We start from the raw sequence: 14,457 nt of genomic DNA, 5'->3' as shown, positions 1-14,457 counted from the left end.
GAAGACGTACAATTTCTTTGACTATATGGAGACCCGCTTTGCTCCTCCCTCCCTTTGTCCACACAGACCTGCCACTCTGCCTTTGGGCTGGGAATCTAATTCCTTCTGCTCACAGAATGAGCCTCTGGTGGATGTTGGCTCTTTGAATGCACTTGCTACTTAAGCTCAAAAGATGCAAACGAATAGCTATCCTTCCCTAAATTTGATACTTTAGTATATGAATTTGTTTCTTTCTTCTCTGGACTTTTTTTTAGTATCCACTAATTACAGCCCCCTCCTACTGGGAGTCATTAAGTGTGGACCTGGATGGGAAAGAGGTTAAGAAGAAGGCAGAGAAGGAAGAGGGTTTCTATCCTGAGGTTTAGGGACCAAGATAGGAAACTGAGCTTGGTTCACCTTGGAGCTGCCCCTTAGCTTTTGACAGGAGGGAGCAGAACCAGCAAGACTTGAGGAAAAAGGTCATGGGAAAGCTCAAGTGGGACACCCCATGCACTGGGGGGCTGGGGGTGAGGAGGGTTGCTTAGAGGTGCCCTCCCCTCTGCCCAGCAAGCAGGGCACAGGCAAGTCAAGATAGTTAGACTCTGGGACCACAACTTCCGTCCAACTTGGCTACAAATTGGAAGTTTCCGTGAACCCCTTCTCCAGTTTGATTCATTTTCTAGAGAAGCTCAAAGAAATCAGGGGAATATTTACTTGCTTTTGCCAGTTTATTAAAGGACATGATGAAGGATATAGATAAACAGCCAGGTAGAGAGAGATCGAGGTGAGGTTTGGAAGGGTCCTGTGTGCAGGCGCTTCTGTCCCGGTGTGGGTTTGTCCATCCAGTCTGGAAGTTCTCCAAACCCCTACTGTTGGGATTTATTGAGACTGCGTCCTACAGGCATGATTAAGCATTAACTCCAGTCCCAGCCCCTCCTGCCTCTCTGGAAGATTGGAAGGTAGGGGTGGGCGGGCTGGAAAATCCAAACTTCTGATCATGGCTCCATCTTTCTGGTGACCAGCCCCCATTTAGGGGCCAGCCAGACACCACCCAGAGTTGCTGCATTAGAACAAAAGATGCTCCTGGTGCTCTTATCACAGGAAATTATAAAGATTTTAGGAGCTGTGTGCAGGAACTAGGGGGCAGAGACAATATGTATATTTTCTGTTATCTCACAGGTACCACATCCTCTTCATCCTTCACCTGTCCATGTGCACACAAGTTGTTCCTACTTTTTGGCTTAAGTGAAAAATGCTCCTGTGAGCACTCATGTGCAAATATCAGTTTCAGTTGCTGATTTCCATTATTTTGTGCATATATCTCAGATGGAATTGCTGGGTCTTAGGATAATTCTATGCTTAACCTTTCAAGAAACCACTAAACCGTTTTCTTCAGCATTTGAGCTGAGGAATTTCTGAAAGCGACTGAAAGCAATTCTTTTCTCAAAGCAAAGATCAATTTTGAAAACCTACCCTCCCTGCATTCCTTCAAGTACAAACCATTTTCAAAATATTCTAGCACATTTTTTGCAAGCTGTTTTCATCATTTGGAGCTCGCTATCTCACCTAAGAGGAATGTGGGTTTATTCCGTCCAGAGGATCCAAACATGTTAGGGGGAGGGCAGGAGCTGAAGTCAGAGATGAAGAAATCTGCCAGGGCCCTAAAAGATCATCAAGCTCACAATCAGTGTGGGACCCTTCAGATTCCCGGGGTGGTGCTTAAACAAAAGAAAATCCCCGAAGGAGCACTTTCTGAAGTGGCAATCTGGCTGTGCCTGGTGGGGGCACTGGAAGAGAGGTGGTGTCCCCCTGAGAATGGCCAGCGTCCCCTCCTCTGCTGTGTTGTGTGCCCAGCAATGGCCAAAAGGCTGCCATCTGTTATCTGCTGAGTGTATCATTCCCAGGAAGGGCAGGCCTGGGTAAGCCTCCTGGTCCCCAAGAAAAAGCACCAAGGAGGGGTCGAAGACCAGTTCTGGGTCTGTGCTGGGACCAGGAGGGGTCACTGAACCCCCTGTTTCCTTCATATTGAGCGGGAACAAAAATAGTCTGCTGGCCTGCCACTCTGAGTGGGAAGTAAAAGTAGATCCTGAGGCCTGTCATAGGCTGGCCTTGGTGTTTATTTGTATTTGTATTTGTATTTATTTATTTGTCTTTTGTCCTTTTAGGGCCACACCTGTGGCATAGGGAAGTTCCCAGGCTAGGGGTCTAATCAGAGCTGCAGCTGCCAGCCTATGCCAGAGCCACAGCAATGCGGGATCCGAGCCACATCTGTAACCTACACCCCAGCTCACGGCAACACAGGATCCTTAACCCACTGAGCGTAGGCCAGGGATCAAACCCACAACCTCATGGTTCCTAGTCGGATTCGTTTTCCCTGCACCACAATGGGAACTCAATCACTTCTACCTTTTTAAAAACAACCTTTTGTTGACATATAACAAACACACCATAAAACACACAGCCTTGCATGTTCAATCCCAGGCATTTGCATGTCATTCCGCCCAAATGAAGGCGGGACATCGTGACTGGCACCAAGCGTCCCCATGCCACCCACACACCAGTCAGGGTTCCTTCTTTCCAGAGTTATCACTGCCCACCTCTAATACCTTGAGTTACTCTGACCCGTTTTTAGTGTGTTCCTCTGTTCGTGGCCTATTTTGTCCCACATTATGTTTATGTGATTCACATATGTAACTGCATGTGGCATATTTTCATTGCTGTGGAGGATTCCATTCTATGAATATACCACAACAGTCTGCTCTATTGAAGGGCATTTTGGTTGCTTCTGGTTTTCACTATTATAAATAATGCCAACAGAAATATTTTTTGCTTATGTATTTCAGGGAGGGGCCAAACCCAGGAACAGGCTTGCTGGGTCATAGGGTGATGTGGCTGAATGTCTGACAAACAAACTCCTGCCAGTCTGTGGCTTCACCCCTTCCCCAATTTGGCGTGCTGCCAGTCTTTCCATGTGAACTCTCTTGGTGGTTGTGAGCTGGTATCTCATTAGAGTTTCAATTTGAATTTCCCTGGTGGTTAATAAGGTTTAGCACCTTTTCATATGTTTATTATGGTATTTGGATAATCTCATTTGTGAAGCATTTATTCAGATCGTTTGCCAATTTTTCTACTAGGTTGTCTGTCCTTTTCACATGGATCTGTAGGAGTTCTTTATGTATTCTTGATATGAGCTTTTTTACATATTGCAGATACCTTTTTTTACTCCTTCAATGGTGTGTTTTGATGAACAGAAGTCATGAATGTTAATATAGTCCAATTTATAAATCCTTCTTTGTGGCTCTTCTCTACCTCAGAGTCATGGAGATATTCTCCAAGGTTACATTCCACAAGAGGAGCTTCTCCCCATTGTTTTATGTGCCACCTTTGTCACTTGTCACTTGTCACTTGTCACAAGTTCTTACATTGTGGGTCTGTTTCTGGGCTCTGCTCTGTTCCATTGGTCCTTGTGTATGTTCCTGGTATAGCACTGCACTATCTCACTGTCACTTTATGATAAGTGATAAGAAGGAAGCTTTGTATGCTATTACAAACTCATCACTAAAGGTATGTTGCCTATAAGCACTTAAATTACACATAATGACCCATCTCATTACCCAGGAACCCTGCTTCCCAGGTCATGAGCCCTAAGCTAAAATAGTTTTGTTTAGCTCACAGAAAACTGTTCTGACCAGGCCCACCTGAGAATGGCTGCAGAAAGGAAGAAATTAACACATCCCCTCCAAAGTCTGGCCAGAACCAGGACCTCACCTCCTCCCCTTTAGTGTAAAAGAAGCCTGAATTCTAACACAGGGAAGACGGTTCTTTGGGACAGCAATCCACCATCTTCTCGGTCTGCTGACTTTCAGAATAAAGTCACTATTCCCTGCCCTAACACCTTGCTCTTCTCAATTTACTGGCCTGTCGTATGGTCAGCAACATGGTAAGTCTTGATATCTAATCATGTTTGCTCTCCACATTTTTCCTTCTTTTTCAAGTTTGTTTTAGCAGTCCCTAGCCCTTAACACGTTTATATAAAATAATCAAATCAGCCCGTCAGTTTCTACAACAAATGCTGCAGGATACTGATTCCAGTTTCATTAAATCGATATAAACTATTTTGAAAACAATTGGCAAGTCTAGCTTTTCCATCCATGAATATGGTACATTGTTCCATTTGTTTAATTTTTCAGTTTCAGGAATATTTTACAGTTTTCTATATAGAAGCTTCGCATACCTTTTGTTCGGTTTATCAATAGTGATTTGAACTAAATACATTTTTTTTACTTCATTTAGTAATTGTTTGTTGATATTATATAGAAATATGATTGACTTTTGTGTATTAACTTTGTATCCATAGACCTTGGTGAATTTACTAATTAATTCTAATAGTTTATGTGTGGATCCTTTTGGATTTTTTACATATAATATCATGTAATTTGGGAATTATGATAGTTTTATTTCTTCCATTCTAACCTGACCCATATAAATTTTACTTCTATATATTCTTTATATGCTTTATTTCTGTTACTGAGAAATATCAGTATCATGTTTAATAGAAATTTAGATGGTAAACAGACATCTCATTCTCAATCTCAGAAGGGAAAACAATTTTATTATTTAATATAATGTTTACTTATTTTTAATCAGATAAAGAAGTTTTAGTCCATTTCAAGTTCATTGAGTTCTTTTTTTTTTTAATCATCAATATGCTTTGGGTTTTATAAAATGCTCTTTCTCATCCTATTGAAGTGATGATATGGTTTTTCCTTCATTTATTGTTAAAGTGATAAATTACATTGATTGATTTTCAAATGTCCAACTAACCTTGAGACTTGAACTTTTTTTTTTTTTTTACAGGCATACCTGCAGCATATGGAAGTCCCCAGGCTAGAGGTCAAATTAGTGCTGCAGCTGCCAGCCTATGCCACAGTGACAGCAACACCAGAAACTTAACCCCCTGAAAAAGGCCAGGAATCAAACCTGAATCTTCATCGAGACTGTGTTGTGTTCTTAACCTGCTGAGCCACAGCAGGAACTCAGACACTTGATCTTGATACATTATCTTTGGTATATATTGCTGGGTTCAGTTTGCTAAAGTTCTCTGTTGGGTTTTTGAATCTTTGTTCATGAGAAAGAGTGACTTTTGACTTTTCTTTCTCAAAGTTGGAACTGGGAAGAGCACTTGGATACAGTGGGGACAGTGCTGGTGCCATGAGTGTGGGTGCCGATGTCCAGCCCTGTCTGGCTCTCCCTCTGTGTCCTGCGCTCCAGCTGAAATGAGGGTGTTTAGCAGGCACCTCTTCCTTGGCATGTTCTGCCTCCATTTTAACCTGCGTCCCACGAGACCACCCATGCTCAGCTGAGCTTCTTAGCTTAGTGGTCTCGGTTTTGCTCAGGGCTTGGCTGTGGCTGGGCGGAAGATGTGGCCTCAGTGCTGGAGCCACCACTCTTGGGCTTTCTCTTAGTGCCTGGCACACTCTCACTGCCTTGGTCTTTATGGTCTGCCTGCAAACGTGTTTTTGTTTGTATCTTTTCCTAGTTTGTCCAGCGAGGCTAATTCTTCACAGTGGAAAAGTTGGTCCAAACAGTGGTCAGCTGTCATTCGCCTTTCCTTTGAATCTCAGACCCTCTCTCCCTCCCAGCCTCAGCCCCTCACACTGAACGAGGGATGCCGGGCTGCTGGGCTGGGCTCCTCTGCCCATCCTCTGCCCCAGTGATGGGCTGATTTCTGTAAAGCACAGCCTTGCACACGGCACCCTCTTAAATACAAGCCAGGGTGATTTCCAAGTTCTAACCTCCAGCACTGTGAAAGGATGGCTCCCCACCTCCCAGTGCTGCTGTTTCCCTTAATGTTACCCTTCCTCCAGTCACGGCTCACAGTTCTCAGAACCACAGAGAACAGCCCCTGCTCTCCTGCTGGAACCCTCCCCAACCCGGGCCCAGCCAGGTCCCCCTGCCTCCGAAGTTGTCTTGACTCTCACGCCCAGTGACACGCTCCTTCAGAGGGCACAGGAGGCCTTCCTGCTGCCTTTCAGATGGTCAAACAGCAGCTTGGCACCATTCCTGGATTGATCTGTGTTGATGTCTCCTGTCTCCTGTCCAGCCGGATGGCCCTCCAGAAGTCAGCCCTTCCATCCTTTGGTGGCTTGAAGCCTGGCACAGGGAGATGCTCACCTAGATGCAGACTGTCTGTTACACATGAGGCCCAGCTGCTCTGCCCCTGGGCACATGGCCCAGCCTTCCCAGGTGAAGCCAGGCATATTCCTGTCTTTGGTCTGTGAAGTGTGGTAGAAGAGCCATGTACCTGTTCAAGGGAACAAGGTATAAAAGTGCACTCTATTTTCAATAGTCAAGACATGGAAACAACCTAAATGTCCATTGACAGAGGAGTGGATCAAGAAGATGTGGTCTATATATACAATGGAATATTACTCAGCCATTAAAAGGAACAAAATACAGGCATTTTTAGCAACATGGATGGACCTAGAAATTATCATGCTAAGTGAAGTCAGTCAGACAATGAGACACCAACATCAAATGCTTTCACTGTCATGTGGAATCTGAAAAAAAGGACACAATGAACTTCTCTGCAGAACAGATACTGACTCACAGACTTTGAAAAACTTACGGTTTCCAAAGGAGACAGTTCAAGCGGTGGGGGGATGCATTGGGGTTGTGGGATGGAAATCCTATAAAATTGGGTTGTGATGATCATTGTACAACTATAAATGTAATAAATTCATTGAGTAATAAAAAAAAAAAAAAAAAAAGGCCAGTGCACAGATGCCTCCTTCTCTGTTTTTGCCCAAACACCCTGGTCATACAGAAAGAGCGAACAATGGGCTTTTCTTTTCCTAAGCCCTGAGAACCTACTCCTGTCTGTATCCATGCATGACATTGCCTCCTGACTGACGGGGGTGGTGCCGGTCACAGGATGGTGAGACCACTGCTGATGATGAAGAGAGAGGTGAGAAAAGCAAAAGAAGACACGACCTCACTTCACATCATGTCCTAAAGCACTCTGCTGCCTAGGCCAGGGGACAGGATTGGGCCCTGCAGTGTCACACAGATCTGCCTAAATAAAGATGCAACAACTCCGAAGGCAGTCTTTCTCAAACTTGCTCAGGCAGCAAACAGCTTAAGTTTACAGGACAACTGCATGAGACAGGAACAATGTCAGCTCCCTCCAGCACCAGCTCTGGCACCTTCTTTGTTGTAATGAACCTTCATGTTTGCCAAGGTGGGCACCATCCACCCCCATTCTACAGCTAGGAGATGGAAGTTTCCAGAAGAGCAGTGACCTCCTGCAGCCTGTGTGGCTGGCAATCTCTGTTAGTGATATGTCTCCCCAAAGCCCATGTTCACACTGCAAAATCATAAGCAGATGATCCAGAGAAAACCATGACTAGAAAAGACACATGTACTCCAATGTTCACTGCAGCACTATTTACAATAGTTAAGACATGGAGGCAATCTAAATATCCATCAACAGAGGAGTGGATAAAGAAGATGTGGTACATATACACAATGGAATATTACTTGGCCATTAAAAGGAAAGAAATAGTGGCATTTGCAACAATATGGATGGACCTAAAAATTATCATACTAAGTGAAGTCAGTCAAACAGTGAGACACCAACTTACATGTGGAATGGTGTCTTCCAACTTACAGTGTGGAATCTAAAAAAAAAGGACACAATGAACTTTTTTGCAGAACACATACTAACTCACAGACTTTGAAAAACTCTGGTTTCCAAAGAAGACACATGGGGAGAAGGAAATACTGGGGGTTTGAGATGAAAATGCTATAAAATTGGGTTGTGATGATCATTGTACAACTATAAATGTAATAAAATTCATTGAGAAAAAAATCAAAAGCAGATGAATAACTAAAAGCAACTGTTAATAAAAAATAAAAATTTTTTGAATTAAAAGAATAGGGTACACGAGCCCAGCTACCTTTTGAGTCACATTTTGGGGGGGTGAACCCCCTATATTTACACGATTAAAATCTGCCTTTTCTCTTATTAAAACAATTAAAATAAAATAAACTGTTGGAGTCTGCACCATGAGCTGATTCCAGTCTTGACCCTGAATTAATTTACTCCTGGTTCAGCTGGTTTTGTCCTCTCTCTGCTGCCTCTTGCCAGACCAGTGGCAGGAGGTGATACAGCTTCGAAAAACCTTAGGGAGGAACTTGAAAATAGAGAATGTTTTCTCTGTTGATCTCGTTTCAGTTTACTTGGAGAGGAAAACCCCTCATTGTTTCTTCCGAGCCCAGGGAGCCATCTGCAAGGCCTGGAGGCTGTGGGGACACTGTGGTGGTCCTCTCCCTCCTGCCCCCATCTGAACTGGCTCCCTCCCCTCTGGCTCCAGGGAGGACAATTCTCCTGTGGGTGGGAGCCAGCCCTTGGCTTCCCAGAGGATGTCCACAGGGACAGCAGCTTGAAGTGAGTCTTTTTTGTGATGTTAAACCCTGGGGATCTACCACCTGGGTTTGGGCCATTACCTCATTTCACAAAAACAATAAAAGTCAGAGAACTTCTAAACTTTTGACCCAAGGGGAGAAGCAGCAGTCTGGCCTCCTTCCTGCCTCACCCTTGCCCTCAGCTCTCTGACTGATCTTACCTTAGGCACCTGTTCTCTATGCCTCACTCTGGTGGCCATTTTCAAGCCAGGCCTTCTAGAGAGGACCTGGAGATGGGGTCTTGGACAGCAGGGACTTGAGTTCAGGCAGATAGGCCTTCCCACCAGCCCCGCCTTTCACCCACCAGGCAGGCACAGGGCCTCTGGAAGCCTCGATAATCTTTTAAGTGAGTGATAATCACCACACAGGGTAATTTTGAACATTGAATGAAATAACACCCAGCACAAAATAAATACTCAATGAATGCTAACTATAACTTGAATACTGTAAACTCTCTGAAACTGTAGAGCGACCAGTTTAAAGTGTTCGCGTTGTGCTGCTTATGGATGGAATGGGCTTGGTTTGCAAACTCCTCCCTCTGTTCATTTAGAGGTGAGGACAGCTGGGCCGATCAGGCTGAGGCTCTAAATGGCAAAAAATTGGGGCCAGTTACTGGCTACCAGGCAGTTCCACTACTTCCCACTGGAGCACTATGACAGGAGGGGTGACACCCAGGGCGAGGGTCCTCCAGCACTGAACCCACTGCATCTCATCCAGGCCTCGGGGGTCTGCTGTGTCCCTGGCTACAGCTTAATAAATAATCACCAGGAAATCATCAGGGACACTGAAGCTAGCAGAAGAACATAAAGAGAAGATTTACTCATCAGGGGTCTGGGTCTCCACCCCCTTGGCCTCTGACACCTGTGCTGCGGGATCGGCCCCTAGGACCCTTCTCATGCAGTTAGGGTTCCCTCTCCTCCTATTTTCTGCATCCCTCCGCACCTGGAGGCCTCCGTCCCACCTGACTTTTCTCTAAACATCCCAGTGCAGGACCAGATTCGGCCTCCCTGTCCCCTGAGAGCCCTCTGGGCTGTTTGGTCCACATCCAGCTACTAGACCTGCTGGCACCTGCAGGCACTCATCCCAAGACCTCATTAGAGTTAAGCCCTGAAGAAGAGCCAGGTGGAGCCAATTCTCTCTGTTATCCCGGACTTGAGGCCCAGGCCCCCCACCCTTCAGGTGGTGTGAAGCCTTCACCCTCCCTTCTCCCGAGGAGGATGCCTGGGGTGGGCCTGGCAGCTGTGGAGACCCTTCCCCATTCCTCCCCCAGAGAATTTTCACCAAGTTCTTGACAGACGTTAGGCAACATGAGGTCCCAAGCCACCTCCGCCCCCCCAGTTTGTCTGAGGTTTTGTTTTGTATTTCCATCTTCTGACCTGGCTCCAAACACATTACTCTTGGTTTGATGATGGCTTCCTTTCTCTATCTCAGTTCTGAGTCCCACCTCATTCCCAAGTGGAGACACACCCAGAATGCCTGGGCTGTGGGGGGTGTCTCTGAGGTCCTGGCCACCCTGTGGGTGCTGACCAGCCACCAGCCATTGGGCATCCACGCAGCCTGGGGAGCCCCCTGTGGTGAGAAAGATGCCTGGGGGAAAACCCAAAGCCACCTCATGCCTCATGCAGGGCTTGGCCCTGTGGAAGAGGGGGCAGGGAGGGGCAGGGCTGGAGGGATGGGGCTGCTTGGGGGGTGGGGCTTCAGAAAAAAATCTGACACTCAGTGTTCTGAAATTACCATGGAAATGGCTCTGTCCTGTACATCAGGATGAGCCACACCTAATAAGTCCTCTTATTTAACCTCCTGGGGGTTCTCATCCTGGAGACAAGTCTGGGAACCTCAAGCCCAGGGGAGTGGGAGAATGGAGGTAAGGGAAGGGGGCTTCCCACAGAGCTCGGGGTCAGGGGTGGTCAGGCCTGAGAGAGGGAAAGGCAGTGACTTTTGGGTACAGTCCCTCTACCTACACCTGTGTGACTTCAGGCAAGAGACTTCACCCCTCAGAGCCTCAACGTCCTCATCTGTACAATGGGGCTGCCTCTGGTGTTAGGATTAAATGAGAGGCCCTCCAAAGTGTGATCCCCTCTCTCTTACTGAACAGAGAAAATCTAAGAGAAAGAAGAAGGCAGGGAGGAGACCTGGTGGAGGATGAAAGTGTCCATGAGGAGACAGTTTATGAACCACTAAGTTACATCAGGGCTCTTCTTCCTCACGAGACACCTGGGCACCTCACCTTGGCTGGGAGGTTGTTTTCCTGGAGTCCTGTGCTCCCCAGGCCTGGGCGCCCCCTCCTGCTCTCTCCTTTCAGCTCCCTGTGAAGTCTGAGGTTCACCAAAACTCCGAAAAGGACCGAGCCCCCATCATGTGAGCCCAGGCCTGCAAGTTCTAAAGCAGTCTCTGGAGGATCTCTAGCCAGGTTCTGAAGTTACCTCCTTGCTATGCCCTGGGTTTCCTGCTTCAGTTTCTGTCCTGATGCCCTAACGAGCTGGGGGCCAGAACACTAATGACCAGAGTCTCCCTTCACTCAGGCTGCCCGCTCTCTGCGGCCAACACGCCACTACCAGAATGGGGAGAGTCTGCCTGGGTCCTGGTGGGAAGCACCTCTTCCCTGCCCCCTGATCCCCTGCTTTCTTCTCCTTGGTCTCCATCACACACAGCACACCCAACTTCACTCCCATGTCTACAAGCTCCCCATACAGCCTGGGACCAGTTCTGCTGCTGGGTTTCATTAGTTCTCTGTCAACCATATAAGGAAGGAAGAGCAACATGTTCCCATTCTGGTCATCTACTGGGCATTCAGGGATTGTTTTTATTAGTCAGTGAATATATATTCGTCTCATAAGATTAAGCAAAGATTCGTTTCATTCACTGTTTGTCAGACAGGTCTTGGGGTCGAGAAGTGCCTAGGATACTGTAGGAAATTGTGTGGCTGCTGCACCTTCGAAGAAGCATGCAGTGTCCCAAAAGGGAAGTTTGGAGGTGTTTTTAGCCTTGGGGATGTCACACTGGGAAGTGTACTTCAGCCGCCCAGGCTTAAATGACACACTTGGGGGACTTGGTGTTTACCTGCTTCTCGCAGGCACTGGGGCTTCCACTGGGGAGGGGTAGCCAGGAGGCGGTGTGTGGCGGGACGGGGCCTCTGGTGGGGCTGAGCATTCCGTGGCATGTGGCTCTGCCCACGCACTGGCAGCGCTGGGCTGCAGGGGATGGCCCTAACCCCTCTGCATGGTTCTAATCCCGTCCCCTGTCCACCCCCAGCCGGGCAGGGCCTGGCTTCCCTGGGGTGCAGCGAGAAGCTGGCTGCCGCTGCTGGTGTCCTAAGAGCAGCCAAGGACTGAGGGCTGTTTGTCTGCAGGACCAGGGCCCAGGCCCTATAACACAGCATTGCTGGGATGTACTATCCCTGAAGACCAGAAACAGGGGCAGCTCTAAACCTGACATGCAGTTGCTAGAGCCACCTTCCCAGACAAAGCCATGTCCCTTGAGGCCCCAACCATCCCCTCCAGCCATCCCCAATGTGCCTGCTGACATAGGTGACGTAGGCAGACCTGCATGTGGCCTCTGAGCCAAGGTCTGGGTTCAGGCCCATGTCTGTGGGATCTCTGCGGGTCATCAGGACCCCGCCCCTCTCTGATTCTTCTGCCCAACAGGAGGCAGAGCTTCAGACGAAAGACTTTGAACCCACTTCTGAGCCTCTGTCCATGCCTCTCCAGAGACGGTGTTCTCTCTGGCTCTCAACCTGACGGCTTGCCCACTCTGAATCAAATTGCTGTGGAAACCCATCCACAAGCTTACAGTCCAAGTCTGATGTTTTGCCTGTGCTTTTCTGAAAGGCTGCAACTTTTCTGTTGAAAGGATGCCTTTTTTTTTTTTTTTGCTTTGCTTTTTAGGGCCACACCTGTGGCATTATGGAGGTTCCCAGCCTATGGATCTAATTGAAGCTACAGTCAGTTACAGACGCCGGCCTACACCACAGCCACAGCAACACAGGATCTGAGCCAGGATCTGTCTGCGAACTACACCACAGCTCATGGCAAATCTGGATCCTTAACCCACTTAGCGAGGCCAGGGATCAAGCCTGAAACCTATGGTTCCTAGTCGGATTCATTTCTGCTGTGCTACAACGGGAACTCCAAGATATCCTTTTTCTTTTCAACCCAATTCTCTTGAAGGGAGTGATGACTGGACCCTCCCCTTTCCACTTAAGATAATTTCGTTGCACTTATCAAGATCCAGACATAGATTACTCTCGCTAAATTTCTGGTCTGCAGGGCTGTCTGGAGGCCAAAGGTCATCTGAGTAGGTGGGTGGGAGTGGAGGAGGAGAATTTGGGCCCAAATCACCCGCTTCTCATTTGCATCTTCTCTGCTCTTGGCCTCATCTAGACAAATGCTCAAAGAAGGTCAGTCGTTCTTGGTTATAATCGAAAAGAATTTATGTGCAATACTACAAAGGTGTTTTAAAGGAGTCAAGTCCTCAATTTCAGAGCAAGTATTTCAGACTGTGGAATTTCAGGCCCTGGGAAGGTAGTGGGGGTGGGGTGTTGAGGGAGCAGGGAGGAGGTGGGAAATGCAGGTAGAATTTAGAAGTAAAAGCCAGAATCCCTATCCTCGTTTTGCTCCCAATTAATTAGACCATGGAACATTTAGGTTTTTCATTTGTTTTTTTTTTTTTTTTTTGAATTTACATCTTAATTGCTTTACCTCAGGAATCATAATTATTCTGCTTTCTGGAATCACAAACCACTTAGGAGTTCTGCTTCCTAAAGCAATTTGAAAAGGTCATTCATTCAATCAACAATCATTCATTACACGCCAACCGACTGCCCAGTGTGCATTAGACAGCACACAGCCCACACACTGAGTGTGGCTCACAGCAAATGAGATCTAGCCATTCCCACCTCCAGGAAACCAGGAGAAATGCTGGCAGTCCTGGGGCGAGCCCACTGGCCAGCCCTGCTCTTTGCTTAGCATGACCAGACAGTCTGTGTTCTCAAAGCATTCCTTCCTTCCTTGCTACATAGCAGTCACCTCACTGTGCCTTCTACTTGTCCCCTGAGTGAGGGGACTCTTACAGAGACCCTGCAGAGGTTTGTTTCCTCCAGGCACTGTGGTCCTTGGCTCTGCCTGGCTTTGCTGATGCAGCCCATGTGGTGTGATTCTGGCGCAGGACCTAGTCTCAGGTCAAGTGTCTGGCTCCTGCTCAGTTCCCAAAGGCTCCAGAGTGAAAGCGTGTGACTAGTGCAGCTGGTCAGAGTGGAGCGGACTTTGGAGGGAAGCTTGGAGACTTTGGGGGAGGGACAGCCACTTCTGGGCTCCCTGCATCTTCAGCTGGATAGCTGGGCGTGGAGAAGAGCTTCAGCGAGTGGGAGGGGAGGGAGGGCTCGGGAGCCTCGCAGGCCTCTCAGCAGCTGCTAGTCCTTACAGACCAAGCCTCACTGAGACTGGTATGTGGCTCTTCACCCGGAGAGCTCCTGCATCTCCACTGAAGCCCAGAGTCACCTGCCCCCAGCAGGAGGGACCTTCAAGCCTCAGCTCCCAGATGGTCCTGGGCCACCTCTGATGGTAGGAATTCCTCCTGAGATGAGGCCACTGGCAGTGGAACTGGTCCCTCAACTCACCCACTTGGTTCCATCCACAAATGTCTGTTAGGCATCTATCTCCATGTGCTGGGCACCCTTCTACACTCAGAGCCAATGAAACAGATCTGGAAGGCTTTATTATCTCATTAATTATATGCAAAAAAACAGCATCAAAATTAAATTTTGGTGCATTTAAGTTTGGTGCAATAATGGCTACAAATGATACCCTGGGAAGGATTTGGTGGAGGGTGGGCGGTAGGCAGGGAACCATCCCTGAGGAGGTGACGAGGACTGGGGCTGAGCAGTCCAGGCAGAGCAAAGAGCAAATGCCAAAACCCAGGGAGGGCCTGGAGAGACCTGAGACAGGAAGAGCCCTGCGGGGGTAGTGGGCAGGGCCTTGACACTGACAGGCACTGATTTTACTGTTTTATTTCCGC

Source organism: Phacochoerus africanus, chromosome 15, assembly GCF_016906955.1.
Source record: "Phacochoerus africanus isolate WHEZ1 chromosome 15, ROS_Pafr_v1, whole genome shotgun sequence".
In the NCBI taxonomy this organism is placed as follows: Eukaryota; Metazoa; Chordata; class Mammalia; order Artiodactyla; family Suidae; genus Phacochoerus; species Phacochoerus africanus.
The sequence above is the reverse complement of the archived record's forward strand: the minus strand, read 5'-3'. Positions refer to the sequence as shown.